The sequence below is a fragment of the Octopus bimaculoides genome, chromosome 16 (genome assembly GCF_046866305.1).
Source record: "Octopus bimaculoides isolate indiv1 chromosome 16, ASM4686630v1, whole genome shotgun sequence".
Taxonomy (NCBI): domain Eukaryota; kingdom Metazoa; phylum Mollusca; class Cephalopoda; order Octopoda; family Octopodidae; genus Octopus; species Octopus bimaculoides.
Window position 1 is genome coordinate 15918094 of NC_142943.1, and position 8618 is coordinate 15926711.

Here is an 8618-nt window from a genome sequence, read left to right on the forward strand (position 1 = left end):
GTTTCCTCCACAGTTAGAGATTGGCAGTTCTTTACACAGCTGTCCTCATCATATGCATCACATGACCATACCAGCGGTCATCTCTTGTGCATACCACATCTGATTCCTCTTATACCTAACTTTTCTCTCAAAATGCTTAGTCTGCTGAACATGCACACTGACATTGCACATCAAGCAAAGCATACTGGCTTCATTTCTTTGAAGCCTACACATGTCCTATATATATGTATGTATGTGTGTGTGTATATATATATATTTATATATAACACAGGATAAAATTTTTTTAAAAATTATTTTAGAGGCCAGCATTTGTTATTGTAAATGAAAAATTTCTATTCACTTCTATGTGCTACTGCGGCTGAATATACATATGCAAGCTGCGAATACACATACGCAAGCTGTTGGAGGTATCTGGGTGTATTTATATGTATTTGTGGCTTTGCGTTTTGCTTTCCTGTGGTTATGTATGAATATCTCATTTATTTCCTGTATGTGTGTCCTGCTGAAGAAGGAAAAGCCATTAGGAAAATCCAGAAATTAGCTTATCGAGGGCTATCTATATTATTAATAATTTCTGTTAGCTTGCTGCTTTGAATTCAACTTGTGTAATTTTGTGACTTCTTAAGTGGTGAGACAATTTAGCATCTACTTTTCAGCATATAGGCTAGAAAATTTCTTTCTATGCCCCTAATTATAATTATATAATGTATATATATATATTTACCTATATATATATAAAACACAGGATGTGTGTCTCTCTGTGTGATTGTCATGTTATTAAAACTCAAGTTGCACCCAGCCGATTTTAATGAAAATTTACACATGCATTACATAGGGTCCATGGAGTGTCATGGGCCAAAACAATTTTCAACTTTTTGCTTAATGTGGGCCCAGGGGCAGATAAACCGCATTTTAAAGCATTTTCGCAGCATTAAGGCCCATAACTAGAAAAGTATCCAGTTGCTTTCCTCCAAATTTGCAACAAACATTAATCAGGTTCCTCGAATCGCTGTTGAATAAAAAAATTTTTGACACCAGCTATGGGCTCCGCAAAAATTCAGATTAATCAGATTTGAGTATACTGCATTGGGTTTTATCTTTGTTTTATGTCATTTTCCGATGATAAACTACTGACACTATTTATGTATTACAAGTAGGGTATATTTCATGGCAGAGTAAACAAGAAGAACATTAAAATTTTTATTGGCGCCCTGTTGATGCTTCATGTCACCATCCTGCGCACCACTGGGCCATGTGCATGTGTGTGTAAAGGCACAACAAACCCATTCATCCATTCTCCAGAAGTGCCCTGTTGATGTTTCATGTTTTCAATCCTGCACAATGCAGCATGACCCGATAGCATGTCTGTTTTCTATGTCATCCATGTCTGAACTATATAATGCAAAATGTTCATACAGAAAGACAAACTGCTGTTGTGACTTACAGCCATTTAAGTTTGACTGCGTGACTACTTCCGGAAGCTATGCCCACCACCTGCAATTAGTTTCCATCCCGTGATCCCTACCCCATTTAATCAGGCAAGTAAATACAGGGTGTCCCAGAATTAATGATGATTGGAGTGAAATCGGATGCATTTTTTTAAAAACTCACTTTTATTTATGTTTATCATTTTCAATATGTATTAAAAGTGTATAAATTTTGAATTTTGTTTATAATTTTATTTTCATTCCTGTTGGACCCCTCTTATTTGTCCATGACAGCTTTTTTTCAATTTGGCAGCAACCATTTTCTTTACCTCCGTTCCCAAGATGGAGCAATCATTTAGCTGAGCTTAAAGAGCACATTCAGTTAGCAGTGCAGGAGCTAACTCCTGAAATGCTTCAAAATGTGTTTCATAAAGCTAAGGAGAGATTTGAAGTATGCAGGGATACAGATATGTTGAAAATTTTCAATAAAAGTCTGACGTGAGATTTATAAAACTATTTGTTTTGATAATAAACATAAAATACTGTCAGTTTTTTTTAAAAATTTTCTCAATTTCATTGAAACAGATAGTTAATTCTGGAACACCCTGTATGGTGTAGCATTGTTAGTTGTTGCATTGCTCAAGTAAATATTAAATTCAAAGGTCTTCTTGTTGTAAGCATCCCATCTTTTTGTTAAACATATTGTGTTAAGGAATATATTATCCAAAATGCATCTCTACTTTATCCCTTTCGTTACCGTATTTATTTTGAGATGCCCTGCCTGTGTTTCTTTCAATTAATTTTAAATATAACAAAGAATTTAGTAAAATAACTTAGTTATCATTAAGCTAGTGTTAGGAATATAAATTGTGACAAAGGTTTGGTGGAAGATTTTAATTCAGAACTTATGAAAACAAGACATTTGTACTACAAGCCAAAGGTGGTTTCAGCCGGGTTGGTATCGAAAGGGTTATAGGCGTGACTGTGAGGTCGAGAAGCTTGTTTTCCAACCATGTTGCCTTGGGTTCAGTCCCACTGTGCAACATGTTGGGCAATTCTCTTTCATTACAGCTCTGTGCTGATCAAAGCCTTATGTATTATATAATTACCATTACTGTATTGATGTATAAAATAACACAAACAACTCACTTATCATTGTCATATAATACACAAACAGAAGTTTGTGTATAAAACTGATCTTTTTTCTACTTCAATTATTACATGGTTTTTCTTATAAAATACATACATACAGGAGGAATAAATCTCTATATATAATAACACTTTGAATGTGGCTCCCAAGAAAGAGTAAAAGTAATTACCCGATCAATGATGGGTATTACTGCTAGTATATATATATATATATATATATATATATATATATATATATATATGTATATATATATTACGAAGATGTACTTGCATAGCAAGTGAACTGATTTGAGATCATGTGCTGGAACGAAAACAATTGTAGCGTGGAAGGTGTTTATAAGCCATTTAAAATAACACACAAATGCCGTCAGATTCACTTCAACATTAAAATTTAATTTGTCAAAATATTTTCGTCGCTTTGAGACCGCGACCTGTTCACTGACAAAATTGTGCTGCATTTGTAATTAAATTATTGAGTATTAATTGAAATGACTGTAAGAAGTGAAGATGACAGATTTGTTGTTAATAATAAACTATTAACTTCCTAATCCCATTTTCTTTTCTTCTTTTAAATGGATATAAATTAAATGCTTTATATCATCATCATCGTTTAACGTCCGCTTTCCATGCTAGCATGGGTTGGACGATTTGACTGAGGACTGGTGAAACCGGATGGCAACACCAGGCTCCAATCTAATTTGGCAGAGTTTCTACAGCTGGATGCCCTTCCTAACGCCAACCACTCAGAGAGTGTAGTGGGTGCTTTTACGTGTCACCTGCACGAAAACGGCCACGCTCGAAATGGTGTCTTTTATGTGCCACCCGCACAAGCCAGTCCAGGGGCACTGGCAACGATCTCGCTCGAAAATCCTACGGGAGCCAGTCAGGCGGTATTGGCAACGGCCACGCTCAAAATGGTGCATCTCATGTGCCACCCGCACAAGAACCAGTCCAGGGGCACTGGCAACGATCTTACTTGGCTTGCCGGGTCTTCTCACGCACAGCACATTTCCAAAGGTCTCGGTCAGTAGTCATCGCCTCGGTGAGGCCCAATGTACGAAGGTCTTGCCTCACCACCTCAGCCCAGGTCTTCCTGGGCCTACCTCTTCCACGGGTTCCCTCAACTGTTAGGGTGTGGCACTTTTTCACGCAGCTGTCCTCATCCATTCTCACCACATGTCCATACCAGCGCAATCGTCTCTCTTGCACACCACAACTGATGCTTCTAATGTTCAGCTTTTCTCTCAAGATACTTACACTCTGACGGGTATTCACATTGACATTACACATCCAACGGAGCATACTGGCTTCATTCCTTGCGAGCTTACGTATGTCCTCAGCAGTTGCAGCCCATGTTTCACTGCCATGTAGCATGGCTGTTCGTATGCATGCGTCATACAGTCTGCCTTTTACTCTGAGTGAGAGTCCCTTTGTCGCCAGCAGGGGTAAGAGCTCTCTAAACTTTGCCAAGGCTATTCTTATTCTAGCAGCTACACTTTCAGCGCACCCACCCCCACTACTAACTTGGTCGCCCAGATAGCGGAAGCTATCGACTACCTCTAGTTTTTCACCCTGGAATGAGATAGAAGTTGTTTCCTGTTTGTTTACAGTCTTTATTGCACCTGAACATCTGCCACAAACAAAAACTAACTTGCTAGTTAACCGGCCTTTGATGTTGCTGCACCTCTTATGTGTCCATAGCTTGCACCGGGTACATCTTATAGAGTTACTACCTACTCCTTTTCTACATACTGAGCAGGGCCATCTACCTGAAGGGGTTTGTGTTTTATCTACCTTCCTACTTATTAGGATTTTGGTTTTAGCTAGGTTGACTCTAAGGCCCTTCAATTCTAGACCTTGCTTCCACACCTGAAACTTCTCCTCTAGTTCTGATAGTGACTCCGCAATTAGGGCAAGGTCATCAGCATAGAGGAGCTCCCAGGGGCAACCTGTCTTGAACTCCTCTGTGATTGCCTGGAGGACTATGATAAATAAGAGGGGGCTGAGGACGGAACCTTGGTAGACCCCTACCTCTACCCAGAATTCATTGCTGTACTCATTTCCAACCCTCACCTTACTGGTAGCATCTCTGTACATGGCTCGCACAGCTCTCACTAACCATTCTTCTATCCCAAGTTTCCTCATTGATCACCAGATAAGGGATCAGGGGACCCTGTCAAAGGCTTTCTCCATGTCAACGAAAGCCAGGTACAGAGGTTTATCCTTAGCTAGGTATTTCTCCTGCAACTGTCTCACTAGAAATAAGGCATCAGTAGTGCTTTTACCTGGCACGAACCCAAACTGCATCTCATCTAAATTGATTCGCTCCCTAATTAGTTGGGCTATGACCCTCTCTGTAACTTTCATAACCTGATCTAACAACTTGATGCCTCTGTAATTACTTATTATTTTAAGGAAATTCATTCACCCAAAATACTAGGTATTAAATCAATTTCCTTGGATGAAATTATCCCTCCACGAGGTTAACACATACTCTAATTAAATTTTATTTATATATTGTTGTGTTTATACATATATCGTCTGCATATATATATATTTCTGTTGTGTATGGGGAGAGTCATTTTCTTATTGTGCCTTAAAATTTAACACACACACCGTTAAAATTTTCACTTATTTCTTTATTTTTATTTTCCTAAAATTTTCGTTGCGTCTTGCAACCTTTTCAAGTCTTGACTCATTAAGGCACAAAAAGAAAATGACTCTCCCCAGATACAACAGAATATATATATATATATTAAAGTTAGATAAGGCCGGTTTATGGAATTACTTTAGGTTTCACGTCCATAAAGGGTTTAGCTTTATGGAATATCGTCTGATCCCAAAACCTCGTTGGCCTTTCTATAAAGGTAATCCCATAAACTGTCCTTCTTCTTTCTTTGCGCCCTTTTAAGGCCTAGCCAGGCTCATGGGCCCGGTTTCCCGGTTTCTATGGCGTATGTGTTCCCCCCAGCTGGACGGGACGCCAGTCCATCGCAGATAAACTGTCCTTACCTAACTTTAATATATACTGCTCTATAACTTAGAGTGTGCTTCTTTTCGGATTTATGTTTACGGACGATATATATATATATATATATATATATATATATATATATATATATATATATATACATACATACATATCCATAAATACATATATATATATAAGTGGTAAAGTGTTGGTTGAGATGAGTATAGGAATGACGGGGTGTGTAAGGAAGTAAATGGCATATAAAGAAAAGTAAACACTGCCCGTTGCTGTTCGCAGAACTAGCACACACACACACACATACAGGATAATCGAATTTATCGACCTCATTTTAATACGCAATTGCTATTCATATATTGATAACGACTTATCATTTAGGTGCACGGCCGGCGGCTTTGAGGGAGAGGATAAGACAGTATCATCGGCCCTACTTCATTTAATCTTTTATTTTATCGATCTCGAAAAATTAAACATAAAGTTCCGGGACAAATACTGAAAAATATTTTCCCCAAAGCTCTTACCACAGTCTTATGCTTTTAAAATGTAGATTTGTAGTATCAGTCGAAAGAGAAGTTGAGTTCGATTTATTATTCCTCTCACAGCGGAAGTTGATGCTTTTAAAGCGGAAGAAACATGTTCACATCCGTGTTTATCTTTATTTCTTAGAATTCCATCAACGGAGCAACAAATTATCTTGAAAGGAAGGAAAGTAAATTGAATAATTTAATACAAATATTAGTACCAAATTTATCAGAATTGCTAATTTTGTCAGCAAAGTAAATCAGCACGACTTGCTATTGGTAAGTTGTTTTTCTTTTTGCTTTACATACGATAGAAAACGAAGTGTAATCAAACCTTTTGTTTCTCCCCATGCCTCGCAAATGAACGGATTGATGTTGATGTTCTGTTTGAGAATTTTTTGGTCGATGTTTCTACGAAAAAGTAAACATGTAGAGAATTGTAGTAGGTGTTGCAATTTTACAATGATAGGACAGTTCAGTGAAAGGAAGAGAAAAGCTGGTAAAGAAATAATTGCAGACAGTTGATTCGGATGAAAAAAATGTTAATTGTGAGTATTGGGTACCCTCCAAGCTCTCGTGTGTTGATTTAAATCGTTAACCCTGAAAGGCATTATTCTCATACACTGCGTTTTTTAGATAGTGAATGAATCAATCGCGTGGCTTTCTTTTGAATTCAATTTATTTGTGTGTTGGTAGTAGTAGAACTATCTCCTAGATGTGAGTAATACTCTAAAGTGAGTTTTGGTCGAGCTTTTGTGTGAAGAGTTCGCAATTGATCGAGAGTGAAATATTTTATTAGTAATATTATGTATGGGGCGTCGCTGTGAGAGATTGTGAGGCTTCGCAATTACTCTGTTTTTGTATTAAATATGTTTGGAGGGAGGATGCTTGTGTGCCCTTTACCCCGTGTCTCTTTTCAATATAATGGTCCTCTACTGCAACCCTGTCAATCTACTTTCAATGGAAACTACTTTGCTTGACTTAATGAAAGTTTTTTTGAATGGTTAAACGATATTTTTCGAGCCGTTTGAAACATTAACATTTTAAGACAAAATTATAAACAGCAGCGTGCACAAATAATTTTATTTCTTGAATTTTTTTCCATCTGAATCGCTTATGATTATATATTTTACTAGGCAATCTTTCGGAGAAATTTTACTAAAAGTGAAACTGTTTTGTTCGGCAGTTTCCGTAAAACTTTTTTATTTCTTTAAAATTTTTCAGGTGAATCGCTTATGTTTCCGTATTGTTTTTTTTGTGTATGTGTGTTCATGAGCATGTATGTATGTGTAACACGTACACACATATAAACATAAGCGATTCAGCTGAAAAATTAAAATGAAACTATTTTACGGAAGTTGCCGAACAAATAGTTTCACTTTTCATAGAATTTCTTCGAAAGAATTTTTTTGTAGGTATGTCACATACCTACAAAAAAAAAGGCATACTGTATGTGTATGTTATACGCATGCATACACAAATACATAGATATGCTTACGCAGACAAATATACATACACACATAAACAGCGATACAGCTGAAAAAAATTAAAGAAATAACACATTTTTACGGAAATTACCGAACAAATACTTTCAGTTTTGATAGACTTCTCCCTTCGAAGTATGAAATGTCATATTTTCAACAATGCTAGATAAAATTGAATTATCTATTTCGGTTTTATACCCCAGGTACGAATTTTCCGAAAATTTCTTTAGAAGTGTAGTTTTTTTGTGTTAATTACGTAAATTATATTTTTCCAGAAAGTATAGTAAGGTAATAAGCCCATCCTGTTTGAGAAAGTGAAACTAAATAAATTACGCAGTTTTTACGATCGAAATTTTGACGAATTTCATCTAACCATTTTCAACATGCCGGAAGTTTGCGCGTGATTTTTTTTTCTCTTTTTGAAACACGTGCTTTTGTGATTCGTATGTAAAGATGAAACGTATTTAATGAAAGCATCTTTTCTTATCTTTCATATAATAAAACGCAATGTGTATCCCGTCGCTCATGCTAGGGAAAGAAAAGTTTGGAGTGCTTGATAGTCACAGATACTAAATCAAGCGAACAGACGCTGGTAGTTTAATCAAAATGAAACTACCAAGTTTTATCGTTATTTGTATTCACTTTATCAGTTTCACGCATTCATGAAATTGAATATTAAACACTTTTGTTTTCAAAATATTATCGTTCTCATAACATATATCCATGTATATATATAAAGACCTCTTAATAAATGTTCTGAAATCTCTCACAGCCTCTTAAGGCTTAGTGGTTAGGACGTTCGATTCACGATCGTAATGTCATAAGTTCAATTCCCGGCGATGCATTGTATTCTTGAACAAGACACTGGAAAGACTTCCTCCCGTGCCCCTCCCAAATTTGTTTATTTTCAAACCACTATCCATGACCACCACAGACGATGGCCACCACTAAAAGGACTGCATCCATTACCTACATTGACATTGAAGAGGAAGATGTAATAGTGGCCATAAATGAAATGAGCTCAAATCCGGCAACTGGCCCCGATGGT

At 36.8% G+C, this 8618-nt stretch overlaps 1 long non-coding RNA gene across 1 annotated transcript; it reads right to left on the bottom strand.

Moving 5' to 3' along the window:
* Positions 1 to 5983: 5983 nt before the first annotated feature.
* LOC149132283 (uncharacterized) lies at positions 5984 to 8142 on the bottom strand. The gene is made up of 2 exons (XR_016244585.1): positions 6421 to 8142; positions 5984 to 6258 (listed from the first exon to the last, which is right to left on the bottom strand). It is a non-coding gene; the product is annotated as an uncharacterized LOC149132283 (long non-coding RNA).
* Positions 8143 to 8618: the final 476 nt, after the last annotated feature.